Genomic DNA, 19,916 nt, shown 5'->3' on the forward strand with positions numbered 1-19,916 from the left:
TCCTCTGATCTTTATGATTTCTTTCCTTCTACTACCTTTGGGTTTTGTTTGTTCTTCTTTTTCTAGTTGCTTTAGGTGTAAGGTTAGGTTGTTTATCTGAGATTTTTCTTGTTTCCTGAGGTAAGCTTGTATCACTGTAAACCTCCCTCTTAGAACTGCTCTTGCTGCATGTCAAGCTTTTGCATCATTTTGTTTTCATTTTCATTATCTCTGTTTTTTGATTTCCTCAGCGATCCATTGGTTGTTTAGCAGCATATTGTTTAGCCTCCACATGTTTGTGTTTTTTGCACATTTTTCCTTGTAGTTGATTTCTAATCTCATAACGTTGTGGTTGGAAGATATGCTTGGTATGATTTTAGTTTTATTTAATTTATTGAGGCTTCCTTTGTATCCCAGCATGTGCTCTATCCTGGAGAATGTTCCATGTGTACTTGAAGAGAAGATGTATTCTGCTGTTTCCAATATAAATAAATATAAATATCAATTAAGTCCATCTGGTCTTATGTGTCATTTAAGGCCTGTTTTTCCATATTGATTTTCTCTGGATGATCTGTCCATTGATGTAAGTGGGGTGTTAAAGTCCCCCACTATTATTATGTTACTGTCGATTTTTCCTTTTATATCTGTTAACATTTGCCTTATATATTGAGTGCTCCTTTGTTGGGTGTATATATATTTACAATTGTTATATCTTCTTCTTGGATTGATCCCTTGATCATTATGTAGTGTCCTTCTTTGTTGCTTGTAACAGTCCTTATTTTAAAGTCTATTTTGTCTGATTTGAATATTGCCATTCCAGCTTTCTTTTAATTTCCATTTGCATGGAATACCTTTTTCCATCCCCTCACTTTCAGTCTGTATGTCTTTAGATCTGAAGTGGATCTCTTGTAAACAGCCTATATACGGGTCTTTTTTTGTATCCATTCAGCCAGTCTGTTTCTTTTGGTTGGAGCATTTAATCCATTTACATTTAAGGTAATTATCGATATGTATGTTCCTATTGCCATTTTGTTAATTGTTTTGGATTTGCTTTTGTAGGTCTTTTTTCTTCCTATTCTCTTTTGTTCTCTTCTCTTGTGATTTGATAACTATTTTTAGTGTTATGTTAAGATTCTTTTTTGTGTGTGTATCTATTATAGATTTTTGGTTTTTGGTTACCATTAGGTTTTGATATAGCAGTTTATATAAATACATGCTTGTTTTAAGTTTCTGATCTCTTAATTTCAAATGCATTTCAAGTATCCTGCATTTGTACTCTCTTCCTCTCATGATTACTGCCTTTGATATCATATTTGTGTGTGGATGATTTCCTATCTTTACTATATGTTTGCCTTGACCAGTGAGCTTTCTCATTTCATAATTTTCTATTTCTAGTTTTGTCCTTTTCTGCCTAGAGAAGTTCTTTTAGCATTTGTTGTAAAGCTGCTTTGGTGTGCAGAATTCTTTTGGCTTTTGCTTGCCTGTAAAGCTTTTGATTTCTCTGTCAAATCTGAATGAGAGCCTTGCTGGGTAGAGTATTATTGATTGTAGGTTTTTTCCTTTCATCACTTTAAATATATCGTGCCACTGCCTTCTGGCCTGCAGAGTTTCTACTGAAAAATCAGCTGATAACCTTATGGGGATTTCCTTGTATATTATTTGTTGCTTTTACCTTGTTGCTTTTAATATTTTATCTTTGTCTTTAATTTTTGTTGATTTGATTACTATGTGTCTCAGTGTATTCCTCTTTGGATTAATCCTGCCTGGGACTCTCTGTGCTTCCCACATTTGGGTAACTGTTTCCTTTCCCTTGTTAGGGAAGTTTTCAGCTATTATCTCTTTAAATATATTCTCAGGCCTTGGCTCTCTCTCTTCTTCTGGGACTCCTATAATGCAAATGTTGGTGCACTTAATGTTGTCCCAGAGGTCTCTTAGACTGTCTTCATTTCTTTTCATTCTTTTTTCTTTATTCTGTTCCTTGGCAGTGATTGTCACCACTCTGTCTTCCAGCTCACTTATCCGTTCTTCAGCCTCATTCATTCTGCTATTGATTCCTTCTGGTGTATTTTTCATTTCAGTTATTGTATTCTTCAACTCTGTTTGGTCGTTCTTTATATTTTCTAATTCTTTGTTAAAAATTTCATGTAACATCTTGCACTCTGCATCCATTCTTTTTCCGAGATCTTGGATCAACTTTATGATTATTACTCTGAAGTCTTTCTCTGGTAGATTGCCTATCTCCACTTCCCTTAGCTGTTCTTCTGGGGTTTTATCTTGTTCCTTTGTCTAGACCATATTCCTATGCCATCTCACTTTGAGTCTGGGTTTGCAGACTCAGTTCCACAGGCTGCTGGATTGTAGTATTCTTGTTCTGATGTCAGCCCCCGGTGGGTGATGCTAGTCTAGAGGCTTGTATAGGCTTTCTAGTGGGGGCGTCTGGTGCCTACCCCCTCGTGGGTAGAGCTGGGTCTTGTCCCTCTGGTGGGCAGGGCCATGTCAAGCGGTGTGTCTAGAGGTGGCTGTGGGCTCAGGAAGTCTTGAGGCAGCCTGTCTGCTGATGGGTGGGGCTGTGTTCCCACCCTGTTGGTTGTTTGGCCTGAGGTGTCCCAGGACTGGAGCCTGCAGGCTGTTGGGTGGAGCCAGGTCTTGGTGCTGATGACCCAAGCAAGATGTCTGCCTCCTCAAGAGCTCACGTAGATGAACACTCTCCGGAATCTCCACTACCAGTGTCCATGTCCCCAGGGAGAGCCACGGCCACACCCTGCCTCCCCAGGAGACCCTCCAACACTGGCAGGTAGGTCTGGCCTAGGCTTCTATGAAGTCACTGCCTTTGCTCTAGGTCCTGGTACATGCAAGACATTGTGTGTGTCCTCCAAAAATGGAGTTTCTGCTTCCCCAAGTCCTGTGGAGCTCCGGTGGCCAAGCCCTGCTGGCCTTCAAAGCCAAATGCTTTGGGGACTCCTCCCACTGATGCCAGACCCACAGGCTGGGAAGCCTGACATGGGGCTCAGAACTCTCACTCCTGTGGGAGAACTTCTGCAGTATAATTATTCTCCAGTCGGTGGATTGCCCACCCAGGGGTTATGGGCTTTGTTTATATTATGAATGAGCCCCTCCTACCACCTTGTTATGGTTTCTTCTTTATATCGTTGGAGGTAGAATATCTTTTTTGGCAGATTCCAGTCTTTTTTATTGCTGGTTGTTCAGCAGTTAGTTGTATTTTCGGTGTGCTCATGGGAGGAGGTGAGCCCAGGTTCCTTCTACTCTGCCATCTTTTCCATCTCTGACTCTACAGACCCTTAAAATGACAACTTATTGCTTTGATTTGAGGAACATCTTCCCTAGAGTGACATCTTCTAATAACCACAATCACCCACTTCAAAGTACTTGTTTAAACCTGAGAGTATCGGGCTTCCCTGGTGGTGCAGTGGTTGAGAATCTGCCTGCCAATGCAGGGGACACGGGTTCGAGCCCTGGTCTGGGAAGATCCCACATGCTGCGGAGCAACTAGGCCCATGAGCCACAACTACTGAGCCTGCGTGTTTGGAACCTGTGCTCTACAATAAGAGAGGCCGTGACAGTGAGAGGGCCACACACTGTGATGAAGAGTGGCCCCCTCTTGCCACGACTAGAGAAAGCCCTCGCACAGAAACGAAGACCCAACACAGCCAAAAATAAATAAATAAATAAATAAATAAATAAATAAAAATAAACCCTAGAGTATCACCTTATCTCCAGGTTCTGGGAGCAACAGAATATAGTCTCCCATAGACCAACTAAAGGTTCTCCCTTCCATGATAAAAGAATGATGACAGGAAGGTATCTGTCAGCTTCTAAGATGTGCTTCCCATGAGATCAAATATGCATTGGACTGAAAACTAGGAGACCTTTATTCAAATTCTGACTTTCTCCCATGTGTGACCTTGGGCAAGTCACTTAACCTATTTTAATCTGTTTCCTTATCTGTACAATGTATTCTTAAAGTGGCTTTGAGGCTTAAGTTAAATATGCATTATGATAACCTAACTCAATAAATATTAACTGTGTGTATATACCCAGGAAAGTAAGTCAGGCATTTGGAATGTTGTTATAAAACAATTGTATGAGATTTTTGTTCCTTTCCTAGGTTTACAATTTAGCGATTCTCCTCTGTGCCCCTCCCTTCCTTGCCCTCTTTCTGGTAATTAGAAATAATGCCCCATGAACAAAAAGGGTCAGTGTGCCTACTTTGGAGATAAGAGCAATAGGAAAGGAGTATACTAGGTAAGATGCATTCTACTTCTCAAGGTGGCTGGAGGAGATCAGAACCCGGGCAGCTGAAGAACATAATGACAAATAATAATAATAGTAGATTTGGTGTAGTGCTTTACCCTGTTAAAGAGTTATTAGACTCCTGTGGGCCACTGGTATCCTGGGTAGCAGGGCTGCTCTCTCCCACATGGGTTTGCTGGCCTAAAGCAGCAAAGCCAGGCCCAACCCAAGGAGACTCAAGAGTTAGCAACAGATGATTATGGACCACACCCCTCTTCAGTCAGCCTCCCTTGAAGTAGCTATGTGTCATCTGTTACAAACCATGCTCTCAAGTTCTCACTGTGGGTGCTGCCTTCCTTACTGTAGTATTTTGTTTACGTAAAGCAGTAGTTCTCAACCTTGGCTTCTTATAAGAATTGACTGGGGAGCTTTTAAGAACTACTAATGGCCTGACCACATCCACAGTGATATTTAACTAATCTGAGGTCAGGGTGCCAGGTGTTGGTATTTTTTGTTTGTTTGTTTTGTTTTTTAGAAGGTGAGATTTATTTGAACTAGACAGGTAACTTGAGGTAAAATACAAATATGAATATAGACATAATCTGAGCTAATTTTTAAAAGAAATATATTGTGGTGATCATTTTGTAATGTATAAAAATATCAAATCGCTATGTTATACACCTGAAAACAGCGTAATATTGTAAGTCAATCATACTTTAATAAAAAAAAAAAGTACATGAATCTCTGCTATGCCAGCTACTAGAATGCCAATCTAGTAAAACGCTGTTTCTTGGGGTTCAAAGGGAAAAGTAGAAACTCAGACTTTCCTAGCATCTTTCTTGACTATGTTCCTCCTCCCCAGTCCAGGTTAGGCACCCCTCCTATGTTTTCTGAGCAACCTATTCATAGAAATACCATGTACCTCACCCTATTACAGTCACCTATGTATTTATCTCTCCCCCAGTAGACTGAGTATAGGCTCCTTGAGGGTGGGCACCTTGTTGGATCATTTTATGTCTCCAGGTTCAGGGGGATCCGGCACTGGTGTTTTTAAGGGCTCCCCGTGTGATTGGAATGTACAGCCAGGATTGAGAACACTGACATAAAGGGATGATTTCCCCCTTGTTCAGTGGTTTTCAATCTCTGGCTGCACTTTAGAAGCAGCTGGGGAGCTTTTAGACAAATTAAATCAGAAGCTCTAGAGTTGGGGGCCAGATATCTGGATGTTTAAGGCTCCCCATAGGATTATTATGTGCAGCCAGGATTGATCAGCACTACTGTAACTTAAATAGAGTGTGAAGAGATTAGACAGAATATGGAGAGGTATTTTTAATACAAAGTAATTGCTAATCTTCCCTGAGAAAACTGTGAACCCACACATTCTGGGGGAATACACGGTTGCAGCTTTGCAAAAATATGAAAGTCATGCACTTAGGTCCAGGCTGGGGAGGATAATGTAGGAAAAAGGCACAGTGACAAAGAAGGATAAGGAAAGATGACAGATCTTCATGCGTTATTTTATATGAAACAGCTGCAATTCTAAAATATCAGATATAATCAGCTTTAACTCAGCAATCATCTAAAGAAGGATTGCTCCTGGCAAAGTGTCAATCATAGATCACAGCTACCAACAGAGAGCACTTCTTCATGCCAAGTGTGATGGGGGACACTTTACAGACGCTGGCTTACTTAATCTTCACAGCAGTTCTGTGAGACAGGCTCTACTATTATCTTCATTTCGCAGATAAAGTGAGGCACAGAGGCCGTGCCTTGCCCAAAGTACACCGCTCTTTAGAGGTACAGTCTGGCAGTGGAACTAGAGAGACCCTAATGGTAGCCAGTGGTCTCTGAAGAGGGGCAGATGCAGAGATGAGAGGGTCCATTGGGGGGCAAGAGGAATATAGTAGAATTTCTACTTCCTTTTGCTTTTGTTTTCTGTAATTTTAATTTTTTAATGTTATGTAATTTACATATCATATTAGTTTAGTAGGATATATATATTATTTATAAATAAGTAAATGTGCACATACTGGGTCTAATGATGAGAAAAGTTTGAAGACCATTTCTCTAGGAGCTAATGGGTATACAAATAGCATGTGGCAGAATATGAGTCTGTTTTGAAAGAGTAGAAAGTAACCTAGGAGCAAATTTCCGCTAAAGGGTGAAAATCAGATGAATTTTGGTTAGCTCTGTCTTCTTCTATAGGTAAAAACATTGAGACTTTAAAAATATATATTTTAGTGACATACTCTCAAATACTTTGAAATACTTTTCAATGAGCCATTCTAAAAAAAAATCTAGTTTCTTTGTTACTTTAATTTATTTATTTATTTATTTTATTTTTTTCTTGTGTGTGTGGTATGCGGGCCTCTCACTGTTGTGGCCTCTCCCGTTGCAGATCACAGGCTCCGGACGCGCAGGCTCAGCGGCCATGGCTCACGGGCCCAGCCGCTCCACGGCACGTGGGATCTTCCCGGACCGGGGCACGAACCCGTGTCCCCTGCATCGGCAGGTGGATTCTCAACCACCAGGGAAGCCCTCTTTGTTACTTTTAAATGAGTTTTCATCTGTGACCACTTAGCAATGTGTTTTTATGGAGTGTTTTAAACAGCATAGGTCTTTATTTAGACTAGAGAATTTATTATGTCTTTTAGATTGACCCCTGGGGGAACAAAATCCACCTTGTGCAAAGCAGCAGGCATGCGAATTTGCCTGGGCTGCTTGTGACCTCAGTTCTAAGCGCCTCGATCTTGTCGTACAGGCTCTCTTACTTGGCATCTGACCTTATCCTTTGCCAATTTGGTTGCATGTTCTGGCACCTCCGCTCTTCCTAAATACTTTTTTTTTTTTTTTTTTTTGCAGTATGCGGGCCTCTCACTGTTGTGGCCTCTCCCGTTGTGGAGCACAGGCTCCGGACGCTCAGGCTCAGCGGCCATGGCTCACGGGCCCAGCTGCTCCGCGGCATGTGGGATCTTCCCGGACCAGGGCATGAACCCGTGTCTCCTGCATCGGCAGGCGGATTCTCAACCACTGCGCCACCGGGGAAGCCCCCTAAATACTTTTATTTCTCTCCTCATAGCCAGGCCCCATTCTTTTTATCTTTAACTATGCATTGTCTTTTCCTCTTCCCCTATTCACACTTCCATCCTGGGATTTATTTTAACACATTAATTATTCTTCAAGAACATTTTTAGAGGAAACTCTTGATCTCTTTTCCCCCCACACACGAAGGTAACCATTATTAATATTTGGGGGTTGGTTTTCCCAGGCCCCTTCTGTATGTATGGATGTAGATGTGTTTTTTTATAATCTCTAAGTGGGATCATATGGAACACACTGCCATATAATCTACTTCTGTCAAGTAATATGTTAAGAAATAGCCCTAATATCATTAGAGCTCAGTAAAATAGTTTCAAAAGCATCATATTATTACAGCACAATAACCTACTATAATTAACCCATATCCAATCAGATATTTAGTTCAGTTACAGCTTGGCTGCTATAATAAACAAGGGTATAAAAATGTATTTATAGATGAGTCTTTCCTCTTAATGATTATATCATGTGAATAATTCTTAGAGATAGATATTGGATCAACAGGTAGTTGGACATTTTAGCTTTTCTAATACATTTTTGCCAAATTGTTCTTCCAAAAGGCTCTGTAAATGGAAGTGTCAGTTCCACAGCCATTGTCAACACTGGATATTATTACCAAAATTTTGTTTCACTAATCTGAGTGAAAATGCAGTCTCATTTTGATTAACCTTTCTATGATTATGAGTGTGAAAGAAAGAACAGTGATTTTTCTTTATATTTTTTTAATGTTTGTAAAATGTCTATGTTTTCTTTTGATTTTCTTCCTTTGGTGTTAGGTTTAGAAAGGTCTTTCCAACCCCAAGATTATATTATAATCACCTATATAGACTTCTAGAAATTTTAAGGTCTTATTCATCTTTTACATTTAAATATTCAACCCATCTGGAATTTATTTTAGTAGATGATATGGCTCTGAAAGAAATTTTTCTAAATGGTTATCTAGTTGTCCCAATATCATTATAGGGTTTTCATTGTCCATTCAGATATTTCTTAGCAGTGAGGAGGAGATACCAATAGAAAGAGAAATACGATGTTCTCAGTTGCTTTTCATTCTGGGCTAATTGTGGATTCATGCTGTTCAGTGTTCCATCATTCTTTTCTGCTACCATATACTACTGAAAAAAGAATGTAGTAAAAATTTGTCACATCAACAGTGATGAGAATGAAGGCAGAGTCCCCTTTATAAAAGTCTTCCTGTGCTATATTGAGAGCTACTGTCTCAAAGAAATATTCTAAAACACTTTTGCTTCAGAAGGGGCATCAGAGCTTTACTCTGAAAACCCTAAAACATGTCTTCCTTCTTTGGACCTGTAGGTGGCAAACTTTCATTCTTATGCTCTTTAAAATTTTTGACCTGCTTGCTTAAAGTCCACAGAAAGAAAGATGAGATTATTTTAGTGTGGGTTAGCATAAATATAAAGGTAAAGGATATTTAAAGAAAAAGGACCAATAAAAGTAACAGGCAGTTCCTTTTTAATTATTATATGTTTTGAGATGGTCGGCACAGACCTGGGTCAGAGTCCCAGCTCTGCTGTTAACTAGATGGGACTAGGGAAGGTGATTCAAGTTCTGTTAGCCTCTATCTCACCTTTAAATCACAGAGGTGAATGAGGTCATCCCTATTATACTTTCCAGCTCTAAATTTTATGATCCTTGTAACAAATTTAAATCCCTGGCAGATTTTTAGTGACAGTGAAACTCATTTGAAAGGGAGCAAAAATGTCCAAAATTCCTTCTTTAAAGATTATAATGAGGGCGTCCCTGGTGGCACATTGGTTAGGAATCCGCCTGCCAATGCAGGGGACACGGGTTCGAGCCCTGGTCCTGGAAGATCCCACATGCCGTGGAGCAACTAGGCCCGTGCGCCACAACTACTGAGCCTGTGCTCTAGAGCCTGCGAGCCACAACTACTGAGCCCGCGTGCCACAACTACTGAAACCCATGCACCTAGAGCCCATGCTCCGCAACGAGAGGCCACGACAATGAGAAGCCCGTGCACCGCAATGAAGAGTGGCCCCTGCTCGCCGCAACTGGAGAAAGGCCAAGTGCAGCAACAAAGCCCCAACACAGCCAAAAATGAATAAATAAAATAAATAAAATTTTTTAAAAAGATTATAATGATAAGAACAGACTTTAAAATTGATTACAAAAATCTTTAGTACATGATGTGTATAACATTGGAGCTTCAAAAATTGGCCAACTATAGATTCAAACCATTATAATAACTTATTGCAAACAGGGAGTAATACAATAGAGAGAGAGACAACTTTTTTCAATGATATGAAAAAGAATTAACTTAGATCTGTTGTCACTGCAGCCAAATTAGTAGTAATGGGTTCACAAGTAGAACATAAAATATAAATCTGCAAGAAACCAGAATATAAGATATAAAACGCAAAGAAGCCAGAATAGTATATGTGTCGCTTTTGTGGAAGGGAGATGAGTTAGTGGATTTTAAAAAGCAGAAGAAGGTATTAACATGACATATATTTTTCTGCACTACCCAAACACACCACACGCAGAGGCACACACACATACACATACAGTCCTTTTGCTTCTGTTTTTCCTTTCTTAACACCCTTTACTTCTCTAATCTTAGTGTCTACAGCTAATCTACCCATTCATATTAAGCACTTTATGGGCTTTTAAAAGTACTTTATTAAAGATCTGAGTAAGTTACAGAGAGGGCAGGATTCAGAATGTGGAGTGCTGACATTTCACTATTTCCTCATTGCTCCCTCCTTTCTTGCTTTTCCTCTCTCGCTCTCCCCTCGTCCTTAATCAGTTAAATCATCCCTAGTTTCAGGAAGAGTTCTTCTTACATTCACCCTTGACTATAAAGGCCCGTTGTCCCAAAAGGACAGTTCTCCCTAAGAGGCATATTGGAAAATAAAATTTTCACCGTCTAATTTCATCCATAGCGTTGGCATTTAAATTCCACTTTTAAAAGGAGAAACAATGTACACAAGGAGACCTGGAAAATGCACAGCTTGCTCCTATAATGCAGTGTTTGCTTTAACGCAGCATTGCATACTAGAGTGGAAAATATATAAAAGATAAAGCTCAGTGTTGGTGAGCATGTGGGAAAGCATGCATTTATATACATGGCTGGAGAAAATGCAAATTGGTTCAACTTTATTTTATTATTTTTTAATTTAATTTATTTTATTAAAATTTATTTTATTTATTTATTTTTGGCTGCGTTGGGTCTTCGTTGCTGCATGCGGGCTTTCTCTAGTTGTGGTGAGCGGGGGCCACTCCTCATTGCAGTGCGCGGGCTTCTCATTGCGGTGGCTTCTCTTGTTGCAGAGCACGGGCCCTAGGCGCCCGGGCTTCAGTAGTTGTGGCTCGCGGGCTCTAGAGCACAGGCTCAGCAGCTGTGGCGCACGGGCTTAGTTGCTCCGCGACATGTGGGATCTTCCTGGACCAGGGCTCGAACCCGTGTCGCCTGCATTGGCAGGCGGATTCTTAACCACTGCGCCACCAGGGAAGTCCTGGTTCAACTTTAAATTGTTCTTGTACACAAGTGTTAACGGTAGTATTACAGAAAGTGGAGACAAACCAAATATTCCACAATGTGGAGTATTTAGATGAATATATTAATATGATGGAATGAGTACTGTACTGCTTTTTAAAATGTCAAGTATGCATTTTACTTCAACACATAAACAAGTTTATAAATAATAACAAATTAAAAATCAGAACTCAAGATAATATTAACTTTATGGCTATGTGGAAACAGTAACAATGACTGGAACCCAGAAGAATGTAAATCATTTCAATTCTTATTACTTTGTAAAGTTAAGTTCCAGTTTTTAGAAATGACAATAATTCTAACTACTAGTCATACTTTTATTCTATCTCGTATCATATCTCTATATACACTAAGACCAAGTATTCAAGTCTATTAGAGTTGATTCTAATAGTTTGAACCACCTCCCAAAGATTTTTTTTTCCTTTTAATATTGCTGTAAGTCAAATTTTTCTAGTGCATTAATTGAATATAGGAATAAATCAGGTATCTTTAAAAGTTTGTTAGTGTGGGACATTCGAAAAAATGTCTGACCAGCACTGCTTAGGACTATCAAGGTTATGACAAAGCAAGGAAAGTCTGAGAAATAGGCACGGAGGAGCATAAGGAGACATGATAACTGAAAGTAATGTGCTGTCCTGGCTGGGATCCTGGAACAGAAAGCGGACATTAGGTACAAATTCAGGAAATCAAAATAAAGTAAGGACTCTAACGAATAATTATGTATCAGTACCGACTCATTAATTGTAATAAGTGTTCCATACTAAAATAAGATCTTAATAATAAGGGAAACTAGATGCGGGGTATATGGGAATTCTCTGGGCTATTTTCACAATTTTTCTATGCATCTAAACTATACTAAAATTAAATTTTTATTTTAAAATGTATTAGTACATTCAGACAACTTTAACACCATCTCATGTATTGAACTAATGCATTAAATAACAGAACCTAGTTTACTGTTAGTGTCCAGCTGCTAAGGTGAACGATTTTGAGGTCACGTCTATAATCAGGCGGTAGAACAAGAGGACACCTCTTGTTATAATGGAAGATACCCTTCAGTGAAGAGAGCGATACATTATTAAGAGCTGAGGATCTGGAAAGTGCTACATAAAGCCCTGCCCTTGCCCCTGGCTACATAAGCTGTCTCCATCAGGAGCAGGTGATAAGAGCACATTACAAGGGCTATTACAAGGGCACGAATCAAACTCTAGCTTCTAACAAAACGTTCTCACTTCTCTGTATGTGAAGTTGTTAGTATCATACTACAATATGAAATGAAGTCTGTTTCAGACTATTTGGAGTTTTCTTTTTCTTTTCTGAATTTTCTTTTTCCTTTTCCATTTTGTTTGCCATTTTTCTTGGCAATTGCATTTTTAAAATTTCCCAGTGTGTTTATCTGGTGACGTGAAGAAGATTCTTTGTGCACTTTCCACTGCGAACAAAAAGCAATTGGGAATTGCACAGTCTGTTGACGGCACTGAGACTGGTTTGACGTCTAAAAAAAGTAGACCTGTTTTCCTGTGTTAACCTCAGAGCAGGAGGTGGAAAAGGCTACTTCCCAATAGGTTTCCACTTTGGGCTAGTAGCAAAACAAAAGAAGTGAGGCAGATGTAATACATTTGTCTCCTCATCACTCTAAATTTTACGTTAAAATAGTTTCTTTTTGGTGTATTAAAAATATTTTAAGCTAGCATTTGTGTTTTCTTGTTTAAAGGCAGTAGAAACCTCTGTTGATGAAGTCATTTATTTTCTTAGAAATAATCATTGGTTTCCTGCAGCATTTCTGAAACTGTATTATAAGGAGCCCATGAACCTCTTGTCAAAATGCAGATTCCCAGGCCCACCCGCTGAAGATTCTAATTCAGTATGCCCCAGAGCCCAAGAGAATCAGTCTTGTTAACTAGAGCCTACTTCTGGTGAGGTTAAGTCTTCTGATGAGTTGTTTGTAGTAGTTCCCAACCCTGGCTACACAACAGAATCATCTAGAAAACTTCTCAAGCTGCTAATGCTCCTTCTACACCATCGAACTGTCATTTATTTATTTGGGATGGGGCCTACACATCAGTGATTTTTAACTCTCCCTGGTGCAACCAGGGTTGAAACCGCTAGTCTTGTGTATAGAAGCAAAATTAATTAGAAAAACCTGTGCTTTACTCCTTAGGCTCTATTCAAAAGAACATTGGCTGCTAAACACAGCATATGGATCTCACAAGCATACCAGTGAACGAAAGGTTGCTAACAGGCACAGGGTGTTTGGCAGGTGCCCGGAGGGGAGGGGTGGCGGCAGAAGTGTTCTGGAACTGGATAGTGGTGACAGATGCACAACACAGAGAATATAGTAAAAAAACAAACAGACAGACTGATGGACACTTAAAGTGGGGGGTTTTATGTTGTGTGAAGTATATCTCAATTTTAAATGCTACTAAGAAAGGGAGAGCACATGGTTTAACCATTGTAAATTTCCAAAAACAGGCATATGTAAATCAGAGCATTAGAAGTCAGGTCAGTGGTTATCTTTGGGGAGGCAGCAGGGGTGGCGATTGGCAAGGAGAACAAAGGGGTCTTGAGTGCTGGCAGGGTTCTTACTTCACGACCTGAGTGGTGGTTACAGGGGAGAATTCACTTCGTGATCTTTCATTTTTGAGCTCTATATTTATGATTTGTGCTTTGGGAAAACTGAGTCATCAAGAGAAGGTTAAAAGATATTCAGGCTCCTCCACTTGAGAATACAGGAAAGATTGACTAAGATGTTACCTTAACTTATGAGAAAAGCAAGTCTGATGAAACATAAAGACAATGTTTGACAGTAGGGTTCGTTTAATATTGGATTGTTTACCAAAGGTGCTATAGAATCTCTGTCCTCAGAACTCTCTGAAAAACAGCCTTGCTGTAAAATCAGTTCTATTTGGGGATGGTATCTTATGGTAATTGGCCAAATAATATTTTGAGATTTAATCCAGTTCTTTGAGACTACCTTTAGTTTACACTTACTTTTTATTCTGGGAAATTTGAATTGCTATAACAGGGTACTTACCAAAGAGAATTAGCTAATTCAAGTATTTTTAGTTACAGCAAACCTTATTGCAATCTGTTTTACCAATTATCAAACTGAATTTCCCTAAGCTCAATTAAATTTTTTCTTTTATAGTGTTGCCAGTAATTTTTTCTTAATTGCTACTGATATGCTGACAATCCTAGATTCTCCTTCCTTTCTTTTTTGCTTATGGCTTTTCCAGGCGCTATGAATTTGAACGTTTCCCACTTTCTTTCTTCATATGCTCCAGAGTTTCAGACCTCTTTTTATATTTCTTTAGCACTATTCGTATTTCTAAGACCTTTGGTTTCTAGAAATGACTACACTATTGTGAGGTTCTGGAAAAGGTCCACTTCCTTTTGCAATAATGTTTGTAGGCTAAAACAATATGGTTCAACACTGACTCCTCCGGTTCCAGGATTACATGTTTAGAATTGACTCAATTTAGCATTGCCACTGATTTCATAAGCTGTTTTGCAAGCAGTCTAATTCCTCTGAAATCTTTTCATGAATTTCCAGAAGTCCTTCTTTCCATTAGCCACTTGTATTTTATGCCTTTATATTCTTACATCTAAGGTTTTACTTATTTTACAAAGAAAACAAACATCATTTTAAATTTGCTTTGTTCTTAATTGTCCTAATTTCTCTGAGGACATCACCATCCTAATCATAATATTATCCAGATTCAGAGATAATGAGTATTTTTTTCTAATTCTTAGTTTTTCCAATTGTTTCTTCACTGATTGACAAATCTTATGTCAACTCTTTATTAATGATGTTATTTTTTTTTCCCATAAGAAAAATACAGTTACAGAAAGAAAAGAAAACATCTTGGTTCTTAGCTACTAAGCAAATGTATGTAAAACACATATTTTAAAAAAATATGTATATATATATATATATATGCATATTCCCTTTTATTGAGGAACAAGTCCGAGTGGTAATATTTTCCAGCTACAAGGGATTTTATAGATTCTCTCCTCTAATCTCCTCATTTTATAGATAAAGAAACTGAGGCCCAGAGAAAAATCCATATAGTTAGTTGCTAATAAAGCCATTTTTATCTTCCACAATTCTTTACTGTTTCATTTTACTTAATTTACATCTTCTTTTCAAAGCAGTATTTTAACATGTGGGCATATCGAGCCACTCTGGCTTCTTCTCTTGTTTAATGTCTTTAAAACTTTTTGGTAAATCATTGAGCTCTTTTTCAGTACCAGTTGTTCAAGCTAACTATTTCAGCACCATCTATTTATTACGTTATCATATATATTAGCACAACTTTAAGAACTTCCTCAGAGCAAAGTATTTTTCTTTGCTGTTGTTGGTTTTTCAAGTGTTTTTCCCCTCCACCCTTACTAAATTATCCAAATGTAACTGCTCCAAGAAAAGATCCATCCCTTCACACACGCATACTCTATTTCCTTTTTTAGATACCCACTGGATAATAATAACAGCTGACAGATATGGAACTCTGTTGTTCATTGAACAGTGTTGATTGTCCCATTTTACTGACGAGATAACTAAGGCACAGAGATGTTCTTCATGGCAGAGTAGGATGAGACTTAGTCTTCCTTATTCCAGATCTAGTATTTCACTTTTTATGTATTCCTTTAATAAATTCTACTTTTATGTATTTCATAACGTTCATTATGCACTTACATGTAGAACTCGTGTATAATTTATAAATTTATAAAGGTAAAGAATTATCCTCATCTAGAGAAAGACCTGGCCTTTTCCCTCCGCTCCCAGGAGATGATCTCTGAGCCCTTGGAATGTCCTGTCTGATAAGAGTGTCTCTATTTACCTGGTGACCTCAGGCTACACTGGATAGTTTAACTATCTGACTTACAGTGGGAACTTTCAGCCATACAGTAGCATTGGCTTGACCTTCAAAGGCTCTGGACACTAAAGGCATGACCAAGCCCCAGTAACAACTCTGGACACCAAGACGCAGGTGAGCTTCCCTAGCTGGCGATCCTCCACGTGTAATGTCATATATTGTTCCCCAAAGTTAGCACTATTTATGACCCTACAGGGAGAGGGCAATTGGAAGCTCTATCCGTGGACGCCTCCTGGATTCGGCCCTGTATGCATCTTCCCTTTGCTGATTTTAGTCTGTATCCTTTCACTGTAACAGATCCTAACTGTGATTATAACAGCTTTCAGTGAGAGCCGTAAGTCCTTCTAGGGCATTATCAAACCTGAGAGTGGTCTTGGGGACTGCCTGAACTTGCAGTTGTTGTCAGAAGTGAGTGTGGTCCTGGGGACCCCCCAAACATGTGATCAGAAAAGTTTGGAGCCCACTAGTCTAGGCAATATTAGCAAATGATTGTCTATTTTCTTCTTAAAGGTCTATGGAGATGTAAATTTCTTCAGTGATCTATATTATATTATGATGATGGTGTACATGTAAAGTCACTTACAGCAGTAACCAGTAAAGGTCAAATTTCACCTGCTCTAAAAGAGTGAGTCTGTTTCCTTTTTTTTTTTTTTTTAATTTCCTTGGGTTATTTTGTTCTTATCTTCCTGGTTCCTTTGACTGCATTAAAAATTGTTGATGGTGCCATCCCTCTTAAAAAAACTTTCACCTGGGGCCTCCCTGGTGGCGCAGTAGTTGAGAATCCGCCTGCCGATGCAGGGGACACGGGTTCGTGCCCCGGTCCGGGAAGATCCCACGTGCCGCTGAGCGGCTGGGCCCGTGAGCCATGGCCGCTGAGCCTGCGCGTCCGGAGCCTGTGCTCCGCAACGGGAGAGGCCACAACAGTGAGAGGGCCCGCGTACCGGAAAAAAAAAAAAAAAAAAAAAACAACTTTCCCCTGGATGATGCCATAGAGTCAAAAGGCCCCAGTGGGCTGAGACCACAATTTATTTATATTTTTAGTCCGACCACTTAACACAATGCCTGAGTTTCCTTTGTTAGGAGAAAAAACAAAATCATGTCTCTAGGGTATACACAGTATTAGAGAAAAAGGCTGATTTCCATCTAGTCCCTGGTTTTTTATTTGCTTTGTCAACAGTGGGCAAGTCACTTACCTTCTCTGAACTTCTGTTTCATCCTCTGTTGAACAAAGAATGTGGTACTCTTTTCAAATAAAATCTCACACAGAAGCCGGGTTGAAGCCCAGACACGTTGAGGAAGCTATGGGAAGGCACCTGGGGCTCGCCCGCTCAGACGCCCCCCTCCCCCTCCCCGCTGTGGCTCGCAAAGCCTTGCAGGCTCTTTAGAACAGCACCAGAAACTCACTGGATAGTGTCCACGCTTCTCTTTGTGTGATTCAGAGTTTTGCTTTGTATTTTTAACATGATGTTTACATTGTAAAGCAGATTCAAGTTGAACTCTTAAAGAGGTGGAACAAAGAACAAAGTAAATTGGAAGCCAAATTTGTCGTTTTCCTTCTTCCTTTCCAACTTGAGTCCAGTAACACTAAACAGATGGTGAGTAGCTAACAAGGCCAGAAGTCTTCAATGGCATGGGTGCTTCATCTTGTCGGAGGCTCCCATTCTTGGTCTGCTGGGAGAAAAAGGAATCATTAAATGAGAGGCAGTTATGGAAAGCTGAGTAGTGAACTCTCTAGATGCTTTGGAAAGTATCTTTCGGTTGGTTTGTCTTAAAGGTCATTAGCAAAACCTGAACTTGGATTGAGAGTGAACATTTTGTGTTGTAACTAACAAAAATTTACAAAGCATCTAATTTCATTTAAATCTTAAAACTTTATGAGCTGAGTATTAATATATTATTGTCATTAATTCGTGCTAATAAGTTTAATATATTTACTTTTATTGTGACTAGTAATATAGTTGAACTTATGTTCACCACCTTTTCTGTGTTTATTTACCATGAATTTTCTTTACTTCTTTTTTTTCCCTTTTTTATTTTATTTTATTATTTATTTATTTATTTATTTTTGTGGTACGTGGGCCTCTCTGTTGTGGCCTCTCCCGCTGCGGAGCACAGGCTCCGGACGCGCAGGCTCAGCGGCCATGGCTCATGGGATCTTCCCGGACCGGGGCACGAACCCGTGGTCCCCTGCATCGGCAGGCGGACTCTCAACCACTGCGCCACCAAGGAAGCCCTTTTTTCCTTTTTTAAATTGAATTATAGTTGATATACAGTATTATATAAGTTTTAGTTGTACAACACAGTGATTCACAATTTCTAAAGGTTGTATTTCATTTATACTTATAAAATATTGGCTATATTCCCTATGTTGTACTATATATCCTAGTTTATTGATTTGTAGCTTATTTATTTTATACATAGTAGTTTGTATCTCTCTCTCTTTTTTTTTTTTCTTTTTTTTTTTTTTGTGATACGCGGGCCTCTCACTGTCGTGGCCTCTCTCCCGTTGTGGAGCACAGGCTCCGGACGCGCAGGCCCAGCGGCCATGGCTCACGGGCCCAGCCGCTCTGCGGCATGTGGGATCCTCCCGGACCGCGGCACGAACCCGTGTCGCCTGCATCGGCAGGCAGATTCTCAACCACTGCGCCACCAGGGAAGCCCAGTTTGTATCTCTTAATCCCCTATCCTGCGTTGCCTCTCCCCCCTTCCCACTGATAACCACTTGTTTTCTCTCTATATCTGTGAATCTGTTTCTTTTTTGTTATATTCACTAGTTTGTTTTATTTTTTAGATTCCACATATAAGTGATATCATACCATATTTGTCTTTCTCTGTCTAACTTATTTCACTAAGCATGATACCCTCCAAGTCCATCCATGTTGTTGCAAATGGCATAATTTCATTTTTTTTTATGGCTGAGTAGTGTTCCATTGTATACATATGCCACATCTTCTTTATCCATTATCTGTTGATGGATACTTAGGTTGCTTCCATATCTTGACAATTGTAAATAATACTGCTATGAACATTGGGGTGCATTATCTTTTCAAATTAGTGTTTTCAGGGTTTTTTTGGATATATACCCAGGAGTAGAATTGCTGGGTCGTATGATAGTTCTATTTTTAATTTTTTGAGAAACCTCCATACTGTTTTGCATAATGGCTACACCAATTTATAGTCTCACCAGCAGTGTAAGTGTTCCCTTTTCTCCACATCCTCACCAACATTTGTTATTTGTGTTCTTTTTGATGATGGCCATTCTAACAGGTGTGAGGTAATATCTCATTGTGGTTTTGATTTGCATTTTTCTGATGATTAATGATGTTGAGCATCTTTTCATGTGTCTGTTGGCCATCTGTATGTCTTATTTGGAAAAATGTCTATTCAGGTCTTCTACCCATTTTTTAATCGGGTTGTTTGGTTTTTTGATGTTGAGTTGTATGAGCTGTTTACGTATTTGGATATTAACTCCTTATTGGTCATTTCATTTGCAAATGTTTTCTCCCATTCAGTAGGTTGTCTTTTCACTTTGTTGATGATTTCCTTTGCTGTGCAAAAGTTTTTAAGTTTAGTTAGGTCCCATTTGTTTATTTTTGCTTTTATTGCTTTCGCTTTAGGAGACAGATCTAAAAAATATTGTTATGATTTATGTCAAAGAGCGTCTGCCTATGCTTTCTTCTAGGAGTTTTATGGTTTCCAGCTTTACATTTAGGTCTTTACTCCATTTTGAGTTTATTTTTAAATATGGTGTTAGAGAATGTTCTAATTTCATTCTTTTACATGTAGCTGTCCAGTTTTCCCAGCACCACTTATTGAAGGGACTGTTTTTTCCCCATTGTATAGTCTTGCCTCCTTTGTCATAGATTAATTGACCATAAGTTTGTAGATTTTTTTCCGGGCTCTCTGTTCTGTTCCATTGATTTCTGTGTCTGTTTTCGTGCCAGTACCAGGAAATTACTGTAGTTCTGTAGTATAGTCTGACGTCAAGGAGAGTGATCCCTCCAGTTCTGTTCTGCTTTCTCAAGACTTTTTGACTATTTAGGGGTTTTTGTGTTTCCATACAAATTTCAAAATTATTTGTTCTAGTTCTGTGAAAATTGTTCTTGATATTTTGATAGGGATTGCACTGAATCCCCAGATTTCCTTGGGTAGTATGGTCATTTTAGTGACATTAATTC

At 39.2% G+C, this 19,916-nt stretch overlaps 1 protein-coding gene across 4 annotated transcripts in view; it reads left to right on the forward strand.

The window, feature by feature from the left end:
- BBS12 (Bardet-Biedl syndrome 12) overlaps positions 1–19,916 on the forward strand; it is a 76,866-nt gene that overhangs the window by 19,565 nt on the left and 37,385 nt on the right. Inside the window, exon 3 of one of the 4 annotated variants that reach the window (XR_010841149.1) lies at positions 6,629–6,695. The exons of the other annotated variants lie outside the window; for them this stretch is intronic. The gene's annotated coding sequence lies outside the window, so the exon portion shown is untranslated. Of the gene's footprint in view, positions 1–6,628; positions 6,696–19,916 lie in introns of those variants that run through there. 4 annotated transcript variants of the gene reach the window in all.

The sequence above is a fragment of the Kogia breviceps genome, chromosome 6 (genome assembly GCF_026419965.1).
Source record: "Kogia breviceps isolate mKogBre1 chromosome 6, mKogBre1 haplotype 1, whole genome shotgun sequence".
Lineage (NCBI taxonomy): Eukaryota > Metazoa > Chordata > Mammalia > Artiodactyla > Physeteridae > Kogia > Kogia breviceps.